The following is a 16,957-nucleotide window of genomic DNA, read 5'->3' as shown; positions in this document are numbered from 1 at the left end:
TTGACCCCAGAATTCTTAACTTAGCCTTTAGATCTGATTTTCTTGTTCTTTTTCAACATTACTGTCTTCCTTGCACTAATCGTCGATTTTCATTCTGCTATGCACAAACTCCTGTTATCATTCCCTAAAGTTTATTGGACCAAATATTCAGTATTTTATTTTCCCTGAGGAGTCCCAAGATTATCGTCTGGTAGGGTGGCTTATCTTCCATTGTTTAAACTGCTCCTATTGGAAAAGCCTAGATCACCTCCATCTCCTCCTTCTCTATTATTGTCACCGTATCAATTTGCGGAGGAGAGGTTTAACATTACAGACCTCTATCTCTTTAGGAGAGCAACCTGAATAGCTCACTATTCCTGATTTGTTTTTTACCAACCACTAGTCCCATTTTCTTCCCAAAGGTTTTGGGAGCAGCAGCAATTTTTTCTTTGGCTTGTCAGTCTTTTATGTCCTGAATCACATATTGAGCTTTTACGACATTTATTGGAAGAAAGGGATTTAGGTTGACACTACGGGTCCCAACGCTGCTTCTGTGAGAAATCTATCCCTAGAAATCCGGATACCTTTTGTTTTCTTAAACTCTCATTTTGCAATCTCTCCCTTGAACTGCCTAACCACCAGTTTTACATTACTCGTTTGCTAGGAACTTCTCGTTCACAGTCCTGCTCTCCTACTCTCTAGTCTCTTGCTACAGCTGCCCACCTTTCCTCTTTGAAATGACAGTGCGCCTAAGAAGACAACAAGTCAAAGAATCTACATTCTGCTCATTTGAAAAAAAAACAACTATGTTTTCATACTCTGCTAACTAAGCATGGGAGGGGGACCAAGCATGCCAAAGGACTCGCCATTAGGGTGCACTTTAAATAATTGGAATCAATTCAAATTAGGCAATCTTAAAAGGAAAAAACTCATATTTTTCTGCAATTCTGTTTAGCCACAATATAGACTTGGGAACCAAGAAGTTTGGCCTGTAAACAGTTCTGTAAACCAGTGGTTCTTAACCTTTTTGGCACCAGGGACTGGTGCTCCTATGAGAATCTAATGCCTGATGATCTGAGATGGTGATGCTAGCGCCAGGGAGTAGCTGCAATTACAAATGAAGCTTTGCTCGCTTACCGGCTCCGCTTACCTCCTGCTGTGCCCAGAGGATTGGGGACTTCTGCTCTAAACTGTAATACTATCTTACGATTAGATCCTCCTTGCAAGAGACAGGAAAAGTGGGGAGAAATCCCCTATGTACAGGCCTTTATGCTCCTTTACCAAGATCCGGACCTCTGAAACAGTTGTAGAATGTGCCTAGTCCATATTGAGACTAAATCACTGGGAGGCCTTCAAGATCCAGACTTTTTAGATGACCCAATAATAAGATCCCCTCCCCAAAGACCCCCAGATCAGGAATCAACTCCTCCTCTTTCACACTCGCATTCTGAGGTGGGCCCGAGTTCCTCAGAGACTCCATCTACTCTACCAAAACTACCCCTGCTAGCACCATCCGAAATGGTGCCCCATACACTTTTCTTTAAAGAAAACGATGCAGATGAACTACTATTCTGTTAATATATAGAAAAAAAATTTACACATAAGTATGTGCAAAGACATGTAAATATCTACGGACAGGGATGTTCATATGTGTGATTGTCAAACTCATCAACAAGTGGATTTGGCCATCCTCGGACGGTAGGTGAAATGTGAATAGTGTGACAGTACTTTTCACAGCTGTGCATTACTATGGAAAAAAAACATCAAAACTGCTGTAGTTTTCCATTTCTACTGTATTTCACTTGCAACCTATTTTTAATAAACTTTATATGTATTTAAGTGTAAAAAAAAATGAAACGGTGTCCCATATCAGCCTTCCCATGATACGATATGCCCCCTCATGGAAGTTGTAAATGCTGATGGGGGAATAACAAGAGTGCGTGTTCCATTTTCTATGCCAGACTTAGCTTTACAGAAAGAAAAATTTGGCAGATTCTCTGAAGATCCTAGCAAATTTACTGATGAATTTGAAAAACTCACTATAATTTATGACTTAATCTGGCAAGATTTACACATTTTGTTATCCATATGTTGTACTGTAGAAGAGAAACAGAATTATTGGAACAGCTAGGGGTCATGCTGACAGCATTGCTACCTGCAATGAGGACCATGATGCTTACCAAACAGAAGGGAATGCGGTCCCAGACCAGGACCCTCAATGGAATTACCAGAAGGGGACTCAGGATCTAGAATGCAGAAATCATATGATAACATGCATCATAGAGGAAATGAAAAAATGTATTATTAAGCCTGTTAATTATGAGAAAATCTGAGAGGTCATCTAAGGGAATGATGAAAACTCTACCTGTCTAATGGAAGCCCTTAGAAAACATACCAACGCAGAACCCACAACACTGGAGGGACAAATATTACTAGGAGTCCATTTTATCTCCTAGTAGGCTCCTGAGAAAGGAGAAAATTACAAAAGTCTGCTCTAGGACCCCAAACCCCTATGAACCAACTTTTGGACATAGCTTTTGCTGTCTATAATAATTGGGATAGAGCAAAGGAAATGGAAAAGATCCAACAAAATAGACAAAGGCTCATATGATAGCTGAAGCTATGAGTCTCCTGCCACCTCAGGGAAACCCTCTTCTTGGATATAAAACATCCAATTATAACATGAAGGGACAATCAGCATCCCTCACTCATAAGGCTTGTGGTAATAACTGATGCAACCAGTGCGGGCTAGAAAGGCACTGGAGAAAGGACTGTCCTCACCTATGACACCAAAGAGGACCCCCTGGGCCTTGCCCCCTGTGCAAACAGGAGGGCCACTGGTGGAGGGACTGTCCCCAACTCCGAAAGGAGCTGGGGACTCCCAAGCCAATAATGGCAGAAAGGAGCAGTGACTGACGGAGGCATTCACCAGCTCCTGTAGAACAACTTTCCATCTCCACTGACAAGCCTCAGGTGACCCTTGCTGTGGCAGGTAAGAATATTGAATTCTTACTTGATACAGGGGCCACTTACTCTGTTCTAATCCAAGATTTTCTGGGTCATTGTCCTCAGAAACATATTTAATTACTGGAGTTGATGGACATGCCCAAATCAAAAGGTTTACAACCTCATAAATTGCCTACTAGGGGACCTTGTGCTTACTCACCAATTTTTATTTATACCTGAATGTCCAATCCCTCTATTAGAATGACATTACTAATGCATGCCACTATTCACTTTGGCACTCCTCAACCGAATTTATTGGCCCACATTTCAGGATGCTTATTCCTGTACAATTGATACCCTGCAATATTAGTTCACAAGTTGATCTTAGAGTCTGGGCCACAGAAGTCCCTGGAAGAGCTATTAATGTCATTCTTATTAAAATACAACTAAAACCTAATATTAACTATCCACACACACACACACACAAAACAATATCCACTCAAGATCTAGGCACAACAGGGTTTACAACTAGTAGTGGAAAAATTCTTAACATATGGACTGCTAAAGCCTTTCCAGTCACCTTGTAATACCCCTATTCTGCCAATAAAAAAGCCTAACAGGGAATACAGGCTTGTCCAAGATTTGAGGGCAATAAATGAGGCTGTAGTCTCAATTCATCCAATCATCCCCAGTCCCTACACACTTCTGACTCAAATTCCAGACAATGCCCATAGGTTTACAGTTTTAGATCTTAAAGATGCTTTTTTTTTTTCTGCATCCCTCTACATCCTGACAGCCAAAATTTATTTCCATTTAAATGGACTGATCTCAACATGCATAAAAGCTCTTAATACACTTGGATGGTCCTACCCCAAGGTTTCTGGGGTATCCCCCATTTGTTTGGGAATGCTCTGGCCTAGGAACTTAGGGATTTAAAATCAGCAGATGCTTCTCTTCTTCAATATGGAGACGATTTGTTAATAATAAGCCCAGCAAAAGAAAGTTGTGATTCTAATACTATCCGAGTTTTAAATTTCTTAAGAAAACAGGGATACCAGGTATCTCTGCAAAAGGCACAAACTTCCCTCCAGAAAGTTAAACACCTGGGGTATATTTTAACACTGGGAGCCTGGCCTTTGGCTCCCAAATGAAAGGAAGCTATATTAGCAATAAAATCACCCCTAGACAAAGAAACAATTAAAAACCTTTTTAGGTATGGCTGGATTTTGCAGAATACGGATACCCGATTTTAAGATAATTGGGTATCTTATAGCTAAAAGTTTATATGAAGCCATAAAACGTCCTTATACTGAGCCCCTACTTTGGAACGGGCCATGTAGGGGCTCAGTATATGGAAGCCGCTTTCAACAACCTAAAATAAAAGTTGGGAACAGCTCCTGCATTAGGTGTTCCCAATTTAGAAAAGCCGTTTACTCTTTATGTAGCCGAAAAACAAGGGATAGCTTTGGGACTGCTAACTCAAAAGCTAGGGGACATTACAAGACCAATTGCCTATTTTTCAAAACAATTAGATCCAGTAACCTTAGGCTGGTCCAGCTGCTTATGGGTTGTGGCGGCCCCTGCCCTGTTAGTAGAAGTTTCCAAACTTACTTTAGGACAGCATCTTGAGGTGCTAACCCCCCATCAAGTACAAAGTGTATTAGAGACAAAGGGCTATCAATGGTTAATGGGAGGGCGCCTATTAAAATATCAAGCCCTCTTATTAGATACTCCTAACGTCATTCTCAAAGTCTGTCAAATGCTAAACCCCGCCACTCTGATTGATGCCTGATCCTGATTTAAAGACCCCTCTCCACCACTGCATTGAGACTATAGAACGAACTTACTCAAGCAGACTTGACGAAAAGATGAACTCGATTTAGATACTGACTGGTTCACAGATGTTAGTAGTTTTATAGATAAAGGGCTTCAGGATGGCTGGATATGCTAATTGTAAACTTATCAAATGTCATTGAGGCTAATCTCTACTAGCTAACATCTCTGCTCAAAAAGCAGAACTCATAGCCTTAATTAGGGCATTACAATTGGGAAAGGGATTCGGATTGAATATTTACACTCAAAATATGGATTTATGGTACTCCATGCACATGCTGCTATTTGGAAAGAATGAGGCCTCCTCACTGCAAAGAACTCCCCAATTCAAAACAAAATTAAAATTCTACAGCTCTTAGAAGCAGTGAATGAACCTCGTGAAATAGCAGTCATTCACTGTAGGGGGCACAAAAAGGGGGATTCAGATATAATCAAGGGGAACAATCTAGCAGATAGAACAGCCAAAACTGCAGCAAAAACGAATCCCCCTATCCAAGCAGCCCTCATACCAGGGGCCCAAGCCCCAACTACATACCTAATTATACCTTGGAAAGAAGCCACATGGGCAAAACGGAGAAACCTCATTCTCTACCTGTTGGGATGGTTTACAGGACAAAAGCTGAACAATGGAAAGTTATCAAACATTTACATGAATCTTCTCATTTAGGCTGAGACTCCTTATATAAGCTAGTTTCCCGCATCTTTATTGGAAAGGGATTATTTCAAACCACTAAAGAAGATACAAGTTTGTAAAGTCTGTGCTCCCAACGACCCAGGGAGCCATCCATCCTATCCCTCCTCCTTTGTTAAAGCTGGTGTAGCATACGGGATCATTCCCTGGGGAGGACTGCCAAACGAATTTCACTCAAATGCCAACTTGCAAAGGGTTGAAATACTTATTAGTATTTGTTAATATTTTTACTAAATAGATAGAAGCTTGCCCTGCTTGGACAGAAAAAGCTTTAGAAGTTTCTAAATTCTTAAACTCATCCCTAGATTTGGGCTATCCAGGAGCCTACAAAGTGACGATGGGCTTTCTTTCACTGATAAAATAACCCAGCAGGTAGCTTCTGCTTTAGGGGTTAAGTATAGCCTTCATTCTTCCTGGAGGTCCCAATGCTCAGGAAAAGTAGAAAAAGCTAACCATGTCCTTAAGAAAACACTAGCCAAACTTTGCCAAAAAAATTCCCTGAGACGTGGGTAACTCTTTTAAGTATTGCACTGCTAAGAGTTCAGATAGCCCCAAAGGACTCCCTGAGGCTAAGCTCTTTTAAAACGGTTTATGGAAAGCCCTTCTTAACTTCAGACTTATATTTTAATGAAGAAGTTCAACGGATGGTATCTCATATTATTAATCTTGGTCCAGTTCAAAAGGCGCTTCAAGAATACGGGAATAACATTCTATCTAGTCCTTCTAAAACTCAGACACTCCAATACAACTAGGAGATCATGTCTTATTAAAACCTGGGAATGAAGGGTCCTCAGAGAGCCAACTTTAACCCAAAGGGAAAGGACTCTATCAAGTATTATTAAGTTCCCCGGCTGCTGTCAAATTACAAGGAATCAACAGCAGGGTACATCTGTCTCGAATTAAACTTATTTCTTTTAAGTCCCCACAGGTTCCGTCAGAAAACGGAACAGGAATTGCGACCTACTCCCATGAACCTATGGAAGATCTTAAGCTCTTATTCTGGAAAATAGATAAGTCCACATGTCCCCAGGGATCAGGGGACTTTACTGGTTAATTATTCTTTTAGCCTGGTGTCTATGCCACTACTCTCTCTTCAAAACAGTGCAATTGCATTTCACTATATATCTTCACCTTAAATTAAATTAACAAACTGCCATGCGAAAATAACTTCAATTGTCAATTACCACTATTATTAATTTTTGATCTTTGTCTTGTCAATCTTTTTGTTAAATTTCTTTCTTCTAGGCTGCAAGGCTTCCTTCCATTTATGAATGTTGTAACAACCCCATGTTCTCTGCCTCTGGGGCCCTTAGTAGGCTTTCCAGAGATTTTGATTCCCTGCAGGCAGGGACTACAGCTCTACGTCAGTTTTGAAGAAGTTGTAGAAGACAGACATTTGTCTCTCAACGTCCCCTTAAGAATAAGGAAATAAAATCTCTGAGAGGGGAATAATGTAGGGAGAAGGCAGAGAACTAAAGTGTTAAATCAAGCTATATTCAGAGACTGCAATATGCTGATCAGCCTACAGCCAGACCACACAGGACACCTGCAGAACAGAGGAAGATTTCTGCTGGGATTGCTAACAAACCATTTCCTCACACCATGAAGGGAAAACAGAGAGTCTTTAAGTTACCGCCCTACTCAAAATAAAACCATTCATTCCTTATGGCTAAAATCATGGGGAACCTATAGATCAAAGGCCGGGAATTGCCAGCAGGCCTTTCATGCTACATATTCTTACTTTTAAAGCTACATACTCTTATCCTTTCTCACTGTATGCCTATATCAAAGGAAATGGGTAAACAAAGTCTTTAAGCTGTAATTCGTAGAAGCTAAGAATGTTATAGAAACTGGATTCCTCATAGGTGCTTTTTATCTTGTCTTTCGGCTTTTTGTGTTTGCTTTCTCTTGTCTTTGCTTTTTCTCTTCTCTATTCCTTTTGACTTTAACTTTGGCGAGTATTTGAATTCTTTCTTGTGCTCAGCAAAAACTCTCTCTTGGCGCAGTGCTTGAGTTCCTTCATTTGGGGGAATTTGCCCTGCCTTGCATCAAAAAGAGTCTGATCCACTTGCTCATGTAACTTACTGTACCTCCCAGACCTACCCAACTTGGTCTCTTCTATATCATTTTCATTTGATAATAGATTGCTGCTATGTGTGCCTAACCTTGTGGCTATGGGGGTCAGACAAGACACCCATTCATGATGGAAATTTCAGGCTGTATGATTAGGTATTTGGTCTCTGCCAAGGCCCAGTAGGAAGGCAGAAGCGTTTCTCAAAGGAGAATAGTATTGGTGGTCTCTAGAGGCAGGAGGAGATGGGGTGTAGCCGAAATGGGTGAAGGTGGTCAAAAGGTACAAATTTCCAGTTATGAAATAAATAAGTCATGGGGATGTAAAGTACGGCATGGTGACTATAGTTAATAATGCTGTATTGTATATATGATAGTTGCTAAGAAAGTAGATCTTAAAAAAAGTTTTCATCATAAGAAAAAAATTCCGTAACTATGGTGACGGATGTTAACTAGACCTATTGTGATTATTTCAGTACATGTACAAACATTGAACCATTATGTTGTACACTAGTGTTTTGTACTGGTCTCAGCCTATAAATAACCAATGTTGTGTCTGGACAGGCCTTTGTGGTTCTTATTATGATCGCAAAATGCCCTTCAGCAGTAGCCATCAGGAAACTTTGAAAAGATACAGGTTTATCACTTAGAAGACCTGGAAATGACACAGCACACCTGGGATCACACGGCAATATCTTGAGGGGAGGGAGAAGAGGGGAGAGGGAGAGAAGAAACATACCAGTGCTGAGGTTCTCTTTTTTTTGAGGTTGCTGTGGGGCCCCAGGGTTTTGTGTGCTCGCTCTTTACTGGTGAATTTAAAACATAAGCAGACATTTAAAGCGCAGTAAGAGAAAACAAACAAGTCGCTCAAATGGTCAGCTATTGAAATCAACCAAGATCTGTAAAACAAAGGAGCCTCAGTCGAGGGAGGCGCCTGGCTCTTTATCTAGTCCTGTGACTGGCAATGTGTTTATTGGAGATAGCTGTCTTTGAAGTGGATCCCTCTTTGAAATGGATGCCTTGGCAATCAGATCTTAAGTCAGGCACCTGCATTACAAAAGAGGAAAAAACCCAACTGTCAGGGCTTACGCTACAACCTGCTGCTAATATAATATTGTATGTCGGTTATATATCAATATTTTTTTTTTTAAAAAAAAGAATAGTTATCTGCAAAAGAGGATGCATACTTGCTCTAAAATCCTAGAGGCTGACACTATGATTCTCTCATTGGTTCTTGTCAGAAACTTAACACAGCATTCTTATTTATCACAGACACTTTGCATAGATATGCTGGATCTTAAGGTCCAAATTCAAGAGCAACTTTTACTGCAGTCTGAATTGCAGAGCTTCGACAAAGTGGAAACCTTGTGGGCAACTCTATAGATGGTTTCAAAGTAGTACATTCGAATGTTGTTTCCAAAATCCGAAGAAGCCTATCAAATTGTCTTAGTCTGTTGGGCCTGCTATACAAAATACCACAGACTGGGCAACTTATAAACAACAAGTACCTATTTCTCACAGTTTTGGAGGCTGAAAGTCCAAGATCACAGTGCTGTCAGATTTTGGTGTCTAGTGAGGGCCCACTTTCTAATTGATTGGCCCCGTTTTCTCTGTGTCCTCATCTCTGGAAGGGATTAGGGAGCTCTGTGGGGACTCATTTATAAGAGCACCAATCCCATTCATGAGGGCTCATGACCTAAATGCATTTCAAAGCACTTCCTAATACATTGGGCATTAGGATTTTAACATATGAATTGTGGCAGGGGTGGGGGACACAAACATTCAGACTGTAGCACAATGGGTAATACCTCTTTGCTTGTGCTAGGAGATGTGAAGTGTAACAATTTGTCTTTCACCTTGGAGAGAATATTTTAACATGCTCTAGACCGTTTAACTCCTAGAAACTTCACTGAGCTGGTAGGCCTCTGAATTTTTGTGGAGTTTATATTTAACTGTATTTGTCAGGGTTCCCCAGAGAAACAGAATGAATAAGATAGAAAAAATTAGAGAAAGATTTAGTTTAAGTAATTGACTCACATGATTATGGAAGCTAGCAAGTCTGAAATCTGCAAGTTGGGCTGACAGGCTGGGGACCCAGGGTGGAGCTGATGTTGAAAGTCAAGTTTGAACGCCATCTGCTGGCAGAATTCCTTCTTGCTTAGGGGAGGTTAGTCTTTGTTCTCTTAAAGCCTTCCAGTTGATTGGACGAGGCCCACACATTATGGAAGTTGTATGCTTTCCTTAAAGTCCTCAGATTTAAATGTTAATCTCATCCCAAAAAACACCTTCACAGAAACATCTAGGTTAATGTTTGACCAAATACCTGGGCACCAGCCAAGCCAAGCTGACACATAAAATTAACCATCACATCAACCCTTTCATTCTAACTCATCTAAAGTACTTACTACTTCCCGCTTACCAGATCCAATCAGCATGTCATCAATGTAGTAGCCCAGTGAGATGTTTGCTTGAGTGTCAAGATGTTCAAAATATTTGCAGACCATATTACAGCAGAGACCAGTAGATTTGACATAGCCCTGAGGCAACACTTTGAAGATATACTGCTGTTCTTGCCAGATAAAAACAAATGGTTTCTGGTAGTCCTTGAAAATTGGTGTGGAGAAAAAGTCATTAGCCAGGCCAATACCTGCACACTAAGTTCCAGGGGTTATGTTGACTTGTTTCAGTAAAGATACTTTATCTGAAAGAGCAGCTACAATTGGAATCACCAGCTGATTAAATTTATAATAGTTCATAGACGTTATCCAAGATGCATCTGACTTCTGCATAGCTAAACTGAGCTAAGTGGAGATGTGATAGGTGTCACCAACTCCTGCTTCTTTAAAGTCTTTTATGGTCCATTAATCTCTGCATTTCCCCAGGGATGGGTTATCACTTTTGGTCTACTTACTTTGAAGGAAGTAGAAGTTCACTCCTACTTAGCCCTTCTTACCATACCGGCCCTCATTATTATCAGCAAGCTGGTGTGGGGATTATGCCAGTTTCTAAGTATGTTTATTCCAATGGTAAATTCAAGAACTGGGGAAATAACTGCAAGATGTGTTACTAGACAAACTGGGCTCGATGGGAATCGGATCTGAGCTAAGACTCTACCACCTGACCAGTGTAAAGCTCTGACTTTTTTACTGCTGGGCCACATTGGAATTTGGGTCCCCAGGAATTAGTGTCAATTCAGAGCCAGTATCTCGTAGTCTTCATAAGGTCTGGGTATTTCCTTTTCCCCAATGCGCACTCACCGTTAAATGGCCACAGGTCCCTTTGAGGGAAGGCTTGGCGGAAGATTTATGGCATGTATTTATGGCAATGGTGCAGGCTCCTTCCTCAAGGGAACCTGGGCTCTTCTTCAATCAAGGGGCTCTGGGTCTGTGAATTTACATCAGTCTGGAAACAGTGAGAGGCTGACTTTCCACTGTTACAACTTGAGTCAGATTTTTGGCTGCTAGATGTAAAATTTTTCCTGTCATATAGATCGGGCAATATTCTAGTAGGCTATTCATCTATTTCATTCCTGGGGACACCATGATCTATTTTGTCTGTACATCCATGCTGCCTTTTATGTTAGATGTGCCCACCTTGTCTTTGGCAGTTAAGTGATGCCACTTGGCCTTTGCTTCTCTGGGATTCTATCATCCTCATTGAAACTAGGGAGCCTGTCTTACTCTGTTGGGGCCACTATAAAAGAAAATCTTAGACTGGGTGGCTTATGAACAACAGACATTTATTTCTCATAGTTCTAGAGTCTGGCAAGTCCAAGATCAAGGCACTGACAGATTCAGTGTCTGGTGAGGAGTCACTTCCTGATTTGTAGATAGCTGTGTACTTCCATGGAGGAATGGGCAAGAGAACTCTCTAGAGTTTTTGTTGTTTTTTTTTTAAATAAGGGCACTACTCCCCTTCATGAGGGCTCCACTCTTATGACCTAATTACCTTCCAAGGCCCCTTCTCCAAATACCATCACATCGGGGAGGAGGTTTCAATAGATAAGTTTGGGTAGGACACATTCAGTCTATAGCATTCTGCCCTGCCCCCCCCCATTCATGGCTTTCTCAAATGCAAAATATATTCATTCCATCCTAACGGCCCCAAAAGTCAACTCTAAAGTCTAAAGTCCAAAGTCTCATCTAAATATCATCTCAATCAGGTGTGGGCGAGACTCAAGGTACAATTTATACTGAGGCAAATTGTTCTCCAGCAAGTTATGTGCTTTCAACGTACAATGCTGAGAAGGCATATGGTAGACATTCCCATTCCAAAATGCAGAAATAGAAGAAAAGGAAGGAGTGACAGGTTCAGAGCAAGTCCAAAACCCAAGGGGTAAATTCCATTAAATCTTAAGGCTTAAGAATAATTCTCTTTAGCTGAGTGCTCTGCCCTTCAGACCCATTGGGGCAGAGGTCCTGCCTTCTGGACACACTGGGACAAGGTGCACTGGGGTGATGGGCCTGCCCCACATCTTTGCTGGACGGGAGTTAGGCCCCAAAGCTTTGGGCAGCCAGCCCTCAGGTGATTCTCTGTTAGGGCCCCATGGCTCTCTGGTTGGGGTCCTGAGCCTGTAGCTCAGAAGCCCTTTGAAATGTAGGCGGAGGCATTCAGAACCCTCCAGAGCTGCAACTGGGGCAGCTGAGGAGCAAGATGCAGAGTAGAACCCACGATGTGAGGCAGCACCAGGCAGTTTGACAGCAGCCCCTCCTTTGAAACTGCTCTACCCAGGCCCTTGCACTCTGAGCTTGTGATCAAAGGGGCAGCCCTGATGATCTGTAAATTGCCCTCAGAGTCATTTTTTCCCTAAGTCATACCTGACCTATAAAGGAGGGAAGTTACAGAGGGCCTCAAAAGCCACAAATGCTCCTCGCTAAAGGATTTCTCAAAGTTTTGGTAAGAGGAGTGTCTCCTGAGCTTTTTCATAGAAAGTAGTTGGGGGTTGTATGCAAGTCATACATGATAAATCCTCTCCAGTGTTCCTATCATCCTAAGCCTTTGGATTCCCTCCTCCATATCATGCTAGGACATCTCTGGCATCTCAACCTCATTAACTGTAGGTCACGACTGAGTCCCAGTTTCAGCCTGCTAACCAGGTAAGCGCTTAGAGCCACCTCCAGCTGCATGTGCTGACACATTAAATCTAGAATCTCTAGTAAGTATACCCATATCAATGAATCTGCACAATTTAGTGTTATATTCTCCTCACCTAACACCCTTAGAATCTGTTTCTGCCAATATATATCAGCAAAGTCTTACAATTCTTTTGGTGTATAAGCTCTTTCCTCCTTGGTCATAGTGTGCATCTGTTCCCCTGGAGCATGCTGAGGTTTGACTTCAGTTTTGGATCCATTGGCAATAGGAGTGGTTGTGACGGGTCTTGAGGAGAAGGGGCATTCCCCTTTCAAGGCATCTGGACCATATGCGTTTATCACAGGATTTTCAAGGAGAGAAAGGTTAGTTTCAGACACTAAAGGGCTAGCTACTTCTACTAGTAAGGAAGACTCAGAGTAACTTGGTGGTTCAAGTTTTATTGTCGGTTTTATCTGGGACCAAACAGATGTCCCCATTCCAAGTTTCTTTACCAGTCAGTGCCCTAACTTTCACATGAGAAACTTGTCAAGACTATGAATTCAACTGTCATTGCAATTCAACAACCTATACAATTAAATGTTGTGTTTGATTTTGAGCAATATTAGCTCTGCAGCTACAAAAAAATAAGAGCTTCTTTTAGGCATCATGAAAGCTCTCTATTTCTTAGACTGTGACTTGAGCTGAGATGTTAATAGACCTAAGCTTGTCATTTTCTCTTTGTAAGTACTCAAGTGCATTAAAAGAATCCATTTTGCATCACAGTCTTTAGAGCTATGATTACTGTCATAATGGTGACATGCAGCAGCCAGTTGAGGCTTTCAAGGCATGTACTTCAGTTGGCGCTTCATTACAATTAACCATAGGTTGATTAATTGTGATATCACTGCTTGCCATGGATCACTAGCATCCTTTTCCCACTGACAAGCACTGTGCTCAATTCCAGAGGTATGAATAAACCAATCCCCAAATCTCATCTCTGCAGCTCTATTTCTTGGGACCACTCCTGGTAACAATTCTGTGTCAGTCTGTGTTCTGTCTGAAAGAGGAATGATGCAGTAATTTGAACAGGGAAAGTTAATGTAAGGAATTACATATAACAAGGGACTGGAATAATGAGGGATTGTCTAGTAAGATGTAAAGAGAACTCTAAAGATAAAGAATTAAGAAGTGGTCATTATCCCTAGGTTAAAATAGAATGACCCTGGGGATGAGATCCAAATTTTGTTGGAGAGGTATGACTGTAGTTCACTGAATGGCAGAGAAGTCATGGTGCTACACTGATGGAACTTGCCAGAAATCTGCCTGCTGGGTGGAGGGAGTAAGCTGTTCGTTGAGTGCTGCTGGCTTCTGTGCACAATAGGAGCCAGGCCCTGGGGAAGCTGTGAGTGCTGCAGCATCCAGAGGCACTCTGCTTGCTACCAAGCTGCCTAAGGGTGAGCGCTTGGGGGAGGGGAAAGCTGCTAGTCACTGAGTGTTACTGGCTGACCTCCACTGCAAGCACCGCAGGAGTCAGATGGTAGAAAAAGCCATGCAGAAGGAGTCTGCTAAGCAAGCACAAAGGAATCAGGAAGGAAACCTCTTTTCTTCTTGCAACATCTCTCTGGCGCATCTACTAAGAAAGCTTCAATGCCTGTTGGCAAAGAAAAAATAGTTAAAATATGTTCCATTATCACAGAACAGGCAGAAAGGGTGAATTTGAAGTTGAGAGGCAACCACTTGATAGCCAGCACACCATAGGTCACAAAAGAAATCATAAGGATAATTAGAAAGTATTTCGAATGGAATAAAAATGAAAACACACCGTATTAAGATTTACGGAATGCGGCAAAAGCAGAGCTTGGAAAGAAATTGTAGCATTAAATATGTGTATTAGGTTCTCACTTGCTCTCTTTTTGCCACCATCTTGGTTCTGTGTTTCCTGCACAAAATGCCCGGTGAACCACAGAAACCGTCTCTATTACAGAGCAGGAGTTCCCATAGCCCTAGGCTGAGACAGGGTCTGGAACAGAATCTAACAATGACGAATTAGTACCAGAGCTCTAGGAATAAGATTCCACACAGGCAACCACATAGGTCCAGCTGGCAGCTGAAATGGATGAAGAATCAGTCAGTAAAGCAAAACAGAGCTGGAGTGAAAAAAAAGCACAGAAGTCTATGTCAAATCTGGGTCTTCGAGAGGTTACAGGGGTGACTAGGGTCACTATCCAGAAACTTAAGAATATCCTCTTTGTCATCAAAAAACCAGATATCTACGAGAGCCCAGCTTCACATATCTACATAGTTTGGGGAGAAGCCAAGATCAAGGATTTATCTCAGCAAACACAGCTAGCAGCTGCTGAGAAATTAAAAGTTCAAGGTGAAGCTGTCTCAATCATTCAAGAAAACACACAGACTCCAATTATACAAGAGGAGAGTGAAGAGGAAGAGGTTAATGAAAAAGGTATGGAATTTAAGGGCATACAATTGGTCATGTCACAAGCAAATGTGTGCAGAGTGAAGGCAATCCAAGCCCTGAAGAACAATAATGATACTGTAAATGCTATTATGGAATTAACAATGTAACTATCTAAAACCAAGGACCTTTTTTGGTGTTTAAAAACAGTAACTACAGCTAGGTATGAAATTCGTACTGTTTCTATCATTAAAAATTAGTAAAATCAAGGCTTCTTGTGAGAAAAATGCTTATATTAGAAAAGAAGAATTGTCTCATATCAATGACCTCAGCTTCCATCTTAAGAAATTATGATAGTCTACGGCCATACCACCCTGAACAAGCCCTGATCTCAAAAGCTAAGCAAGGTCGGGCCTGGTTAGTACTTGGATGAGAGACCACCTAGGAAGACCAGGTGCTGTAGGTATAAAAAAATAAAAAATAAGGGATTGTAAACTGACAAGGTCCTTGCAATCTGCGAGGTCAACCAAGGGTTGCCTCACCTTAAAAAAGAAAAGAAAAGAAAAGAAATTATAATAAAAAGTGGAAATTAAACCCCAAATTAGCAGAAAATGGAAATAAAGATAAGAGCAGAAATCACCGAAGTAAAAAACAAAGCAATAGAGAAAAATTTAAAAACCAACAGTGGCCCTTTGGGAAGATCAATACAATCGATAAACCTCTAGCCAGATTGATAAGGGAAAAAAAGGGAACAGACCCAAATAATTAATATCAAGAATGAGATATAGGATAACACTTTTATCCTACAGAAATTAAAATAATAATAAAGGGATGTTATAAAGAGCTTTATGCACATAAATTTGACAATTTAGATAAAAATAGACACATTCCTTAAAAGACACAAGCTACCAATCACATTCCAGAAAAAAAGACAACATGAATAGTTATGTTTTTAAAGAAATTTATTTCATAGTTTAAAACTTTCCCACAAAGAAAACCCCATGTCCACATGGCTTCACTGGTGAATTTGACCAAACAGTTACGGAAGAAATAATAGCAGTAATACACAAACTCTTCCAGGAGATAAAAGAGGAATGTATTAAATTTTTATTGCTGCTTAACAAACTACTACAAACTGAGTGGCTTAAATCAATATCCATTTTATTATGTCAGTTCTTGTAGGTCAGAAGTCCAGCACAGCATGACTGAGTTCTCTGCTCAGGGCATAATAAGGCTGAAATCAGGGCGTTGGCTAGGCTAACTTCTTGTCTGAAGGCTCCGGGGAAAAATATGCTTACAAGCTCATTCTCATTGTTGGCAAAATTCAGGTCCTTGCAGTTGTAGGATGAGGATACCACCTCCTTGCTGGCTATCAGATGGGGCTGATCTCATCTCTTAGAGGCCAACCACATTCTTTGCCATGTGCCCCCACTCTATCTGCAAGCCAGCAACATGTCAAATACTTCTTGTCCCTCTGATTTTGGACCTTAATTACATCTGCAGAATCTCTTCACAGCAGTAACTAGATCCATGTTTAATTAAACAACTAGAAGAAGGCATGTGAACACCAGGGGCTGGGAATCTTGGGGATCATCTTAGAATTCTGCCTACCACAAAGAGGGAACACTTCCCAATATAATCTATGAGTTCAGCATTACCCTGAACCTGATATCAAAATCAGGCAAAGCAATCACAGCAAGTTATTTTGTGGAAATCAGCAAACTGATTCTAAAATGCATAATGGAGAGGCAAAAGATCCTGAATAGCCAACACTGAAGGAGAAGAATAGAGTTAGAGGACTGACACTACCCGACTTTAAGACTCATTGTAAAGCTACAGTAATTAAGACAGTATGGCACTGGCAAAAGAATAGACAAATAGATTAATGGAACAAAAGAGAGAGCCCCAAAATAGAGCTCTATAAATATAATCAACTAATCTTTGACAAAAGA

At 41.0% G+C, this 16,957-nt stretch overlaps 2 pseudogenes; both read left to right on the top strand.

Moving 5' to 3' along the window:
* Positions 1-12,941: 12,941 nt before the first annotated feature.
* LOC102885873 lies at positions 12,942-15,175 on the top strand (annotated as a pseudogene).
* A 186-nt stretch (positions 15,176-15,361) lies between these two features.
* LOC112471901 lies at positions 15,362-15,471 on the top strand (annotated as a pseudogene).
* Positions 15,472-16,957: the final 1,486 nt, after the last annotated feature.

The sequence above is a fragment of the Pteropus alecto genome, unplaced genomic scaffold, assembly GCF_000325575.1.
Source record: "Pteropus alecto unplaced genomic scaffold, ASM32557v1 scaffold159, whole genome shotgun sequence".
Taxonomy (NCBI): domain Eukaryota; kingdom Metazoa; phylum Chordata; class Mammalia; order Chiroptera; family Pteropodidae; genus Pteropus; species Pteropus alecto.
This window is presented reverse-complemented; position numbering and strand designations above follow the sequence as displayed.